The 12,159-nt window shown below is 41.8% G+C and overlaps 1 protein-coding gene across 2 annotated transcripts in view; it reads left to right on the forward strand.

Annotated features, from left to right (window-relative positions):
• Positions 1 to 894: 894 nt before the first annotated feature.
• LOC111954375 (ankyrin repeat domain-containing protein 6) overlaps positions 895 to 12,159 on the forward strand; it is a 28,998-nt gene continuing 17,733 nt past the window's right edge. The window contains exon 1 of one of the 2 annotated variants that reach the window (XM_023974072.2): positions 895 to 1,312. The gene's annotated coding sequence lies outside the window, so the exon portion shown is untranslated. The remainder of the gene's footprint in view (positions 1,313 to 12,159) is intronic. The other variant, XM_023974071.2, reaches the window with a different exon arrangement.

Here is a 12,159-nt window from a genome sequence, read left to right on the forward strand (position 1 = left end):
ATACAAATTATTGATAGTTTTGGTACAGTTCCCTCTCGTTCATGTTGTAGGCTACCACTTTTTCCACACAGACTTGTGTGTTAATAAATTTAATTGCTTAGTTTCAGAATGTTGTATGCATTTAGACTTTGAATATTCTATAATCCCTGCAGTAGCCTATTAGTAAAAAATACCACACCGAATCTTTACTCTGATTATCTGACAGTCCCTCCTAGTGTTTTTAACCCAATAACAACTGCTAAGTCCCAAGACCGCTTTACAAACCCTCAAATAAAAACTGGATTAATTAAGACGTATTATTCAAGGAATTCTGAACTGGGACTGGGAGAGATAGAACCTGGAATGAGAGAATTCCTAAGCCATGATGACAGTGTGGCAACATGTAAACATTCCCCAGAGGTCGGCCAAGCCCTGTCATCGCTGAGCTACTGAAGTAACCTACTATACACACATCTGAGTAGGGAGTTTAGTAAACAACTTCTTATTTATGAAATTGGATATCATATGATATACGATACATACAGTATAGAGACATTTAAATACATAGGCTATAATTTAGTGTTTGTGTAGGATAATGTAAAATGTGCTGAAAAGCCACCCATGTAACAATCTGCTACCTCAGTTTGTAGTTCAAGTAAACATTATGATCCAGATTTGGATAATCTTGCATGCCCCAATTACCRAATTTAGGTGCTTGTTCAGTAGGATTTTACAAAACTGATTGTTAGTTGTTAATGAAATACCCTCTTTCAGACCCAGAGAAACAGTTGTTAATGGCTGGTTAATAAAMAACTAGGGTTCCAGAGTGTAGACAGTAAGGAATTTCATAGCATGAGGAGCCTGTTGAGCATACAACTGAAATGACAGGGATTGCCATTCACTTTCTAGTAGGAAATAAAGTGACTGGCCAGTGACACGGTTTCTGTCCACAGGCTGGTTGACGCGGACTGGACTGTGTCTCTTTCCAAACAGTTGAATCTTATCAGCGATCCTTCATTTCACCTCATTAGCAGAGGCTGTCACGAGCTATTTATATGCAAATTGGACTGAACGGGCGGTAGTGTCAAGACGTACTCGGACGGAGTTTACTTGGGAATCGCTGCGGACCCTATGTTTTTACTCTCTGCGGACCCTATGTTTTTACTCTCTGCCTGGATAAACGCAGCTATCGACGTCGCCTCAAGTTTCTTGTTACCTTTAAATACACCGCACATACCCCGCACCGCGTCTCGTGCTTGGAATTGGGTTTATCTCCAAAGGATTTGTAATCGGACCGAGAGTTCGTCTGGGGAATTACGCGCGGAACATTTTGGTATGAGCTTAATATCTGCTACTTTTTCAGGTTTGTGTAGGCTGATGATGGGGTTTTCTAGCGTATTCTCTATTCTCTAAATTCATTAATAAATATAWTATTTGGTTTCTTTTTTAATCATGTTCAATCTGAGACCTGTGTAGCCTAGGCTGTTTTGATCAAATTAGATTTTTTAGCCATTTGAATTACTGACAATTTGAGACAGAAATTGATGCCTTTTCAACAGTTTTATGCAGAAGGGGACCGACCACCCTTGTCTGGCTCCTAGATMGGTAGCCTCCCTAGTAGAATTCCACGTGCCTATGGGTAGCCTACCTGCCACTATGTCATATAAATCCAAATTAATAAAATAGTTMTTCTATTTCAGAACTTGAATGCTCTATCTTACATTGGGTGGAGAGAAAGGGAGAAAGTTCCAGATAGAGTGGATAGTTGAAGAAGCTAGGAGGTATATCAAAGGAAAATGCAGAGATGGCCTAATTTTGCATATCAGTGTTAGAGGAGCTTGTAAGTAAGGGCCTTATCATTATACATTGCAGGTCGAAGGTAATTACTGTGTTACAAGGAAATAATGAGCAGAAATCCCTCTAGGCTGCACAAAACTCACTTTAATAGAACGTTTATATAAATGTAAAGGGGAAATTCCACTGTAACAGAGTGARACTGTATGTGTGTCAAACAAAAAAACTATGATTGAAACTTAAACAAACCATATAACTCTCTGCACGATGACTACTWCGAGCAGTTTTGCTGAGAAGGCTACTCAGAATTTCCCTCAACCATCTTAAACTTCTGACATTAGCCATCATAGAGGGATCATAACTTTCTTCTGGATTTCATATCAGAGGAAATAATATGGTTTTCATCTAGCTGTAAATAATATCCCAATCAATGTTAATACAGAATGAGTGATTTGAATTATGTTTGTCTGAGGGTGCTGAATAGGCCTAGTGTCTTGACTTCACTATTCAGTCTTGTGCTTATCATGAAAGCGTTCATGCATGTAGTCTGTGTGTGTAGGAGTTGCTAGATGTCTCCCTCGCCTGGCCTTCTGCTGGGTTCCCTGGGGAGCTGATTAGCGGGGCCAGTGTGATTTAGAGGTCAGTGGGGCACCAGGTGTGTAATGGGGAAATTATTACTCATAATGGAAGGGGGCCCATTAAACTCATATGAGATCAGGAAACCAGAGATTATTTTTACATTGATTACGGTTTTTCTTCCCAGCTGGTGAGACAATGCCTATTATCAGCGTACAAGATAAGTGCTAAGGAAGGAMACATTTTATGATGGGCTACTATCCAACTACTGCTTGATGTTTTGTCTTTTTAATTGACATTTTAGGGAATGCAAGTCTAATGGGGAGATTGTAAAACAGAAGTGCACTTTTAGACATAAATCATTTTGTAAATTGGGATTTAATAGGAGCTCAAGCTGCCTAGTGGGCCATTGAAGGAGCAAGTGAATAGCCTGGTGGCACAATAAAGAAACATTTCTTCAGTCTTTTGCCTAGCAGGGGATCTAAACCTCTATTGGTTTCTTGAAACAATAAATGCTTGTCATTACCCACAGCTCCTTGCTCTTTCAGCACAGTCAAATCTGCTATCATTAAGTGTTTTAGCGCAGATAACTGAAGAATAGAGAAAATATTGATTTTTGGTCCTTCCTTTCAGAGGCAGGCTGAACAGAGAAGCTGTTAACAAAGCAGTGGTAGCAGGGGGAGTGAGTGTTCTCTTCTGGGGAGCAGGGTGGGCTGCCCCTCAGCTCACACATTAACATTCATTAGTCCTCTCCATCTGGAGACTGGGTGGCAAGGCTGGCAGTCCCCTTTGCTGTGCACTTGTTATTGTGTGTGTCTGTGCCTTTGTGTCTGTATGTGAGGAGACCGAAAGAGAGAGCTGTGTGTTTGACTGACTGACTGACTGTGTGTGTGTGTGTGTGTGTGTGTGTGTGTGTGTGTGTGTGTGTGTGTGTGTGTGTGTGTGTGTGTGTGTGTGTGTGTGTGTGTGTGTGTGTGGGTGGTGTGTGTGTGTGTGTGTGTGTGTGTGTGTGTGTGTGTGTGTGTGTGTGTGTGTGTGTGTGTGAGAGAGAGAGAGAGAGAGAGAGAGAGTATTTAATGTAACTCATGGGTGAAGAAAATCTTTGTAGACTAAAGCACTAAAAGGAAAGCCTCCATCTGACTGACACAGGGGGCCTTTTCTGTTCAGTGGTCCAGGACAATGAATCCAAATCAGATGATTATGATGACTTGATTGGCCAGTCTAGAGTCTTTGGTCAGTACAGTAGCTTCCCACAGCTGGAAGTGTGTGTGTATTACTGTGGCAGTGCTGGTCTTGTAACGACAACATCCTAAACCTCACTTATTCATTGTCAGTGTCTGCTGGTAATACCTTTGATGTTGAGATTCTAAGTGCTATATGATGACCAAGATAAAGAGGTTTTCTTATGACCTTATATCTGGAAGGAAATATTTTGTAGTCATATTTCCCAAGACTAGAAGGTAACTAGGAGTTCAGTCATTGGTCTTTTATTTGGATTAGGACCAACTGTCAGCCTAGAACCCTTTCCATCAAGATAGCATCGTTATCTTATGGGTATTAAAGGGGGATGGTGTATTGTAGAGGTAAATAGCTTTACTGCCATGTGTATCCTTTATTTAACTAGGCAAGTCAGTTAAGAACAAATTCTTATTTACAATGACGGGTACACAGCCAAACCCGGATGACGCTGGGCCAATTGTGCGCCACCCTATGGGACTCCCAATCACGGCCGGTTGTGATACAGCCTGGAATCGAACCAGGGTGTCTGTAGTGACATCTCAAGCACTGAGATGCAGTGCCTTAGACTGCTGCGCCACTCAGGAGGCATACAACATGACCCCAGCATTATCTCCAATCTCACATCTGGCAGCCATCAATCACACACAGAACAGCCTCATTATCACTGTCCAACGGCCTCAGAGTAACAACAGCACACTAGCTAGCCTTGAGCATGTTCTTGCCTCAAGGCAGGGATGGGCACCTTTGATGGGGGTCGGGACCACAAAAATCTGAACTCATCATGAGGGACTGCAGTTGCTCGCAGTCTGACATGGGCTAATTGACTGACTGTCAGTGACTGACATAACCAGATAACAACTGCTGATGCACAATACCCTTTAGAAAGTGCACTTGGTGTATTCTAAATCGCAACAGTACGTTGAGACCGACTGATTTTTTGGGGGGGCGAAGGGGGTTGGGGGGTTTATCTGAGGGCCTGCCCATCCCTGCCCYTCCCTGCCTCAAGTCTTAGAGCCAATTTATGCTTTATCCGAAAATGTGGTTGGAGGAGCCGTATGGATGGTATGATGCAATTGCYGGGCCTTCAGAGGCACGCAGAGGCCAAATTGCTCTTCGTACCGCATCGACGTGCACCTCTCAAATTTTGTAACATTGTGGGGCGCGAGAAGTATGAATGCCCTGACTTCTGCAAAGGACATATCACCGTAAATCCTGCACAGCCAATGCAGACGTCGGATTTGCCGTGCAGCGCCTTTTAGGCTACACTCACAAGTTGCCCAAAATATACATTCAGAATTGTTCCTTTGATAGTATTTGATAGTTGTATGATCTTGGAGTGATTATTTAGATTTTTTTAACGTGATTGTTACCATACAACTTTGAGTGACACCATGACAACAATCAAAAGATTCTCCCCTCAGAAATGAACTCCTTGAACTATGTCAACGGTTCCCGAGGCGCCAACCCTGGAAGGACCGGGCTAAAGGCCCTGAAATAGATTTGGGGATTAGCGAACGGGTCAAAGTTTTGATTTAATCTGTTTTTTGCTCTCTCTCTCTTTCTRCTCTCTTCTCTTTCTTCTCTCTCTCTCTCGCTCTCTGCTGGAGGTGGTGTGGGGAAAGACAGATGGCTGAGTTTGACTAAATCCAGGGCTGCGGAGCCAATCCCGCTCTGCACTGAACACTCGTCTCAGTCATCATCCAATCACGTCACTGATCCCTGTTCCAAAACCCACTGGGGAACACCCCTCCAGCATGCCAGATAATTCGATAGATCACTATTCTTTGGGGTCAGACTCTTGTCTCTGCTAACTTCATTACAGACAACAAAGCTGCTTGACCCAAAGGGGGCCTGGCCGGCCCGGCAGCTCACTGAGTTAGTGAAACAGCTCTAGCAGATGCCCTGACACAGACAAGCATGGTCTTCTCTTCCAATCCAGAGACTCATCTCATCTTTCTGTGGCTGTATGGCTTCTTATGTAACCCCCTGTGTCCCCACAGGCGCTAGCTCTGGAAGGTTTATGTAAGAGTAGAGAGAGATCATCTCTGGTACAGTAGAGGTACAGCTGGTCCAGAACACGAAAGGTTAACTCCCTGTGTGAGGCTAGGCTATGCCCCAGAGCGTGCTAAAGAAATACATACTCTTGTTGTGATGAGGTGATGGATGTGAGCTTAAACAAATGAAGGGAGAAAATTCCCTCACTAATGGGAATCTTAGACAACCACCGGCGGCTTAGAATTCAAAGAGCACAATTGAAGGTTCATTCTAGCATGTTGGTTCTATGTCACATTGTGTGGATGTAATGTTGTTGTTTGGAACGGCTCCATCCTGTGCTCTGCTATGTGCATGTCTCAGGTGGAGGTGAGCATCACTCTGACTCACTCTCCAGTAAATGAAGGCCCTGCAGCGTTGGCTMGCTCCCCATACTGTTTCTGTTGCCAGGTGTCTGAAAATATCGCCCCCCCCTGGGAAATCCTTTGTTTCTGTCAACAAGAATAGTGTTTGTGGGGTTTGTGACGTTTAAAAGCGCACCGTGTAATGTAATAGTAGTAGAAGTTGGGTGTTGTGATGCCATAGCAACACTAGTTTCACTTATCTAGTTCATGTTKGCTATTTTGAACATGGGTAAAAAATACACTTCTTCCATAGTTACACCAATATTAGCGATAGAGAGTTGCTTCCTTGCAACTGTCTCTTTCAGCCTGTTCATAAGCCCTGTTTCCTTACTGCTCGCAGATATATTGATCCTACATTTTTGTTCGATATTCTTAAAACCTCCAACAATTGTCTTATTTTGTCATACAACAGTCCTGAAATCCTCACACTTACCAACAACTTCAGTGGAGTCAAGAACTGAGATAACCTTTGAGTAGCAGAATTCCTGACATGCTTCATGAATATCAAGTACTGTGCACTTACTCAGGTGTGTAGTTTTCTCACTTCTTGGCAGCTGACAACTGACCCTTTAATTCTGACAAAGTTACATTGATGATTAAGAGCAGGAAAATATATAGCTATTGGTTTTAAAATGTGAGACTCTTTCACTATGTAGTATATTTGGGTCTGTAGGCTGCTACATACAGTAGGTGATTCTAACATGTATTTATTGACTCAGGCGTGTGAAWWCTTAGGAAGTTAGGTATTTCATTTTCAATACATTTTCAAACGTTTCTAAAAACATGTTCTCACTTTGTCATTATGGGGTATTGTTTATAGATCGGTGAGAAAAAAACATATATTTAATCCATTTTAAAATCCAGCTGTAACAAAACTAAATGTGGAATAAGTCAGTGGGTATGAATACTTTCTGAAGGCACTGTAGTATCTTCACTATCCCATATTGCACTATTTTTAATCTAATTTAAATCAGTTCAAGAAGGATTCCTTTCATTGTGTAATAACATAGTAATACAGTTGGTGTAGACATGAACTTGGTCAATAGTTTAATCAGATGTGACATTTGTTCATTTCTGTGGGTCAAAATCCCCAAAGTATGGACAATTTCAGCCACCCAGCTCTTCGCTTTCACAAGGTTTCCTTCTATCTCTAAACAAATGTAGCCTAAAGTCTTGAAACATGTCTGATGTCAGAACTACAGCGTAGGCTAATGCATGGCAGTGACCCACGGTTTAGAGAGTTATGCCTGGGAGTATTTTGTCTTACCTCTTGTTGTTGCTATTTGAGAGTTTAAGGAATAAACTGCATTCTAAGACATTCCAACGTGTTCAAGCTAGTTTGGTGATGACCAGCCTCCTTTAATAGGTTTGACCCTTGTATCACCTCAGTGTCCAAGACAAGCCCACCCATCTTCCCATTGGTGTGGATGGAGACCTTCTGGAGACCTGACTTTCCCTCAGATTCACTAGATGCCTCGCTGCCAATCCAGGAATAGATCATACTACACTGAGGGAGGAGAGGGTTAAATCTAGCAGTCGTAAAACATGCCTGTATGAAAAGAAGTTGTTTTTCAGTTCGTCTGATTTTGAAGAAAAAAACATGTCCCCAGGGCCTCCTCGCTCTCAAAACGGGTTTGAAAAACAAAGGGAGCTTGGCWTTTTTTTTTTTMAACCGAGTCCTGAGTTCCTGAAAGGTTCGCACAAAAGCCCAGTTGCCTAGCTGCATGTGAGTAGCCCTGCTCTGCCAGCCTTTTTGTGTGGCTATCTGGCTGAACAGACCTCTTATGGAGACCCACAAGAATGCAGAGGGGGAGAGACTTTCTCCCTGCTTAATTTTATTCATTTCTCAGCTGGCAGGAGGGAGTCATTCAAATGTTACCATAGTGCATTTAGCAACCATTTTAAACTCAAAGAAATGGTCTCTCAAAAGTATGCAGAGAACTCTTCTTTGACTATCTCTAGCATATTCCATCCTGATACATAGAATAGTAATTTGGGCATAGGCATACGTTTTCTTTTGAATACGACCTTTTCACCTATTCACATTTGAAATGTCTAAGTTAAAGTGTCCCTTGTCAATGAAAAACATTTCAATCCATCTTCAGTTGTGTGTTGAAGTGTCCATGCATGACATTCTGTAGATTCAAAGGGTGTAATACATAGCTTTTCTCCCCCTGGGTGGGGTGCATACAACACTGACTAACCCCCCCCCCAGGACCTTTCATTTTGACTCTCTATAGATAAAGCGGTCTGGAATGTCTTTACCTGTAAGACCCAGACAGAGGAGTTGGCTTCCTCCTTCAGAAGCTTCAGTGTGATGAAATCATTGACAGTTTTATAGCTGTGTGTGGAATGAGGTGTTGGTTAGTATCGCAATAAAATCTGCTCTTGGACTCTCCAGTCAGACTTTTAAATATTGGCTTCATGAAAGCAGAGCTCTATCTGATTCTAATGGATTTAAGGTCGAATGCTTGTCTGGAGGATATTCCCCTGTTCAGATTTGAAATTGAAACATGGCATATTTGGGAATCYAAAATATTTTCTATTCTTCTGTTTTAAAGTGACAGAAGATTAGAGGACAGCAAGATGGGCTAGTTGTGCATAATAGATAATGAAGGGTTATAGAAAAGGCACAGTGTTTTCTAAACACCGCAGCAGTTTGGGGTCTGCTATGCTTGTTAGACTTGTTAACGCTTATCCTAGCGTGATCACCCTTGGCCTGACAAGCATAGTTCCACATGACGGCTACTGTACTGTTTGATCAGAATTATAGCCTACATGTGGTAACTAACTATCTTCAATGAGGTCACCCTGGTGTTCAATAGAAAGGACCTGACTTCAATTTTCTATTATTTTAACCTGACAACTCTGGTACATCCAGGAATATCTTTACAAAGAATATAAAATTAATAGCATTGCAATGCATTCACTGTGCAATGGGTCATTCAAACCAGAGTAGAGAGTTTAATTTCTAGATATTATATTTTCATAGATTTAACGATGTTGYCCTGTAGCAATGCAGAACTCTGAAATGACTGTTCCAGTGAACCAACTAGTCCCTGTTAGTATGGTGTACAGTGTACATCACACATGCAAAACTGTATTTGTGTGTGTGTGCGCATGCGTGCGTGTGCATGCATGTTTGTGTGAGATACTTTATTTGCAGAGAAATGATTTCAACACACTACAGCCATTAGAGTAGTTGTCAAACAGTTGTGGAAAAAGTACCCAATCATCATACTTGAGTAAAAGTAAAGATACCTTAATAGAAAATGACTCAAGTAAAAGTGAAAGTCACCCAGTAAAATACTACTTGAGTAAAAGTCTAAAAGTATTTGGTTTTAAATATACTTAAAAATCTKAAGTAAATGTAATTTCAAAATATACTTAAGTATCAAATGTAAAAGTATAAATCATTTCAAATTCCTTATATTAAGCAAACCAGATGGCAACATTTTCTTGTTTATTTAAGTTACGTATAGCCAGGGGCACATTCTAACATTCAGAGATTTACAAACGAAGCATGTGTGTTTAGTGAGTCCGCCAGATGCAGTAGGGATGACCAGGGATGTTTTCTTGATAAGATGAGAATTTGACCATTTTGCGGTCCTGCTAAGTATTCAAAATGTAGCGATTACTTTTGGGTGTCAGGAAAAATGTATGGAGTAAAAAGTACATTATTTTCTTTAGGAATGTAGTGAAGTAAAAGTAAAAGTAATCAAAAATATAAATAGTGGCCTCCCAGGTGGCACAGTGGTCTAAGGTAGCTGTGCCACCAGAGACTCTGGGTTCGAGCCCAGGCTCTGTCGCAGCCGGCTGCGACTGGGAGGCCCATGGGGTGACGCACAATTGGGCTAGCGTCGTTRGGGTTAGGGAGGGTTTGGCCGGCAGGGATATCCTTGTCTCATCGCACACTAGCGACTCCTGTGGCGGGCGGGGCGCAGTGCACGCTGACCAGGTCGCTAGGTGTACGCTGTGTCAAGAATCAGTGCGGCTTGGTTGGGTTGTGTTTCAGAGAACGCATGGCTCTCGACCTTTGCCTCTCCTGAGTCCGTACGGGAGTTGCAGCGATGAGACAAGACAGTGACTACTAACAATTGGATACCATGAAATTGGGGAGAAAAATGGGGTAAAAAAAAGATATAAAGTAAGTACTGATACCCCCCAAAACAACTTAAGTAGTACCTTAAAGTATTTTTACTTAATTACTTTACACAACTGTTGTCAAAGTAGATTAGATGAGAATCAGGGGATCTGATGGGACATGCCTCTTCCTCTTCAGATCGGAGCTGAACAATGAGTGTTCACAGGAAAATAGTTATGACTGTTTGTTCGGAATCTCTCACTTCCTCTAGAAAGAGGGCTAATTGAGCTAATAATGAGCTCAGGTTGGTCTCATGTTTCAAAGTCGTATCCTTGGACTTGTAAGGTGCCTTCGGAACAAGAGAATCTCATGAGACGAGATGGAACAACCCTGTCTGATACCATTATTCCCACTTAGATTTTCTATTTAATTCCCCAAACAACAGTTCTTTATGACAGTGACATTTGAAGTTAACTTAGAGAGGAACTGACAGTTAATAGGTGAAGTTGTGCCCTGGCCCCTCCCTTCCATCCGTAATGGTTGACAGAAGTCAGAGATTACACAGAGCTGGGTGCCGTTAGCTGTGTCAGGATGCACCCACCTTGATGCTTTATCGCGAGCGGATCAGATGGGCCCCGGATTAGAGGCACCTGAAAGGGATCTTTAATCGGAGCGCTGTATCATACTCACCAACATAAATCCAGTTAATTAGGTCCAGGCATTGGAGGTGTGAGGGACTGTGAGAAACTCCATTGAAGCCACACTGGTAGAGGAGCAGGCCAGCTCCTTTTCTCTCACTCTGCACCAAGGGGCCAGGATAAAAGGCCTCTGAGCCCTCAGAAGCCTCCACTGAGAAGAGATGAAACCCTTGCTTCCAGCCAGCAGAACCCAGAACAACCATATGGGGATTAGATAGGTATCTAGCGTATATCCCTGATGAAACAGATGTTTTGAAGTGTTTCAACAGACTTATGATCTATGGCTGCAGTATAGCCTGCTTGTCTAAGTTATTTAGCTCTTCAAAGAGATTTATCTAGACTCTCTGTTTAAGTTGATAGGAGGTGGGGCTAAAGGAGACAGACCAAACTATCATTAAGACAAAGCATGACCTGTTTGGTTATTTTGTCCCCCTCTGTTCTCTCTTAGCTATAGTTGGTGCCTGTGAAATAGGTGTGACCGAAACCTTATAGTAGGTGTGCTGGTCCAAGCGGTAGACTGAGATTCCTTAGTGTTACATAATTAGGACCTGTACTTTACAGGATTACATGGTGGGCTATTTCATAATGTAATGCTGTTTCTCCTTGGTATATATATTCAGCTGTCCCTGGAATGTAAAGTTTTAGATTTACCAGCCCATTAACTTAACTTCTTGGATCATTGCATTTCATTCACCTGCTGTATATGATGCATGTTGAAAGTGGGAACACAATATCCTCTAATAATTGCCTCCATTTATAGCACAAATAGAATGAAACGGAAGCAATTATACACGTGTAAATATTGGACTATACTTTGTGTCTTCGTGTATTATACTTATGCTAAAATCATTATTCTATTCTACTGAGCCATTTACTTTATGTTCCTATTKTTATATTTTCTTATTTATTACTGTTGTTGGATTGRCGAGGAACCTGCAAGTAAGCATTTCATTGGATAGRGTATGACATGTGTATCCTGTACATACGACTAATACATTTGAAGCAKTGTAACAAGATAGTGAGCCATGTTAAGACATGTAAATAAGTACTGCTTCCTAACCACTCATCTATGAAATGCCTTAGAGGMGATCCTGGTAAAAGACTGGGGGGAAAAAACAATAGGCCTGCATTGAAAGTATGCATTGATATGCTATATTATGCGCACATCCTTTTGTCTTGGTATAGCCTTCTCTGGTATATCTTTACAAACCCATATAATGTCTATGGGGCTGAATGGAAGAAATCATTCTTTTGTCATATTGCTTAATGTGGCTYTGTCCTCTGACACTTGAGAAGATAGCTAGGTGACCTCATCACCTGTCATAATGATGGAACAAACGCATAACAAGCTGTCAGACCACCATTAGTAACTTCAACAAGCACACATACTTAG

Source organism: Salvelinus sp. IW2-2015, linkage group LG28 (genome assembly GCF_002910315.2).
Source record: "Salvelinus sp. IW2-2015 linkage group LG28, ASM291031v2, whole genome shotgun sequence".
Lineage (NCBI taxonomy): Eukaryota > Metazoa > Chordata > Actinopteri > Salmoniformes > Salmonidae > Salvelinus > Salvelinus sp. IW2-2015.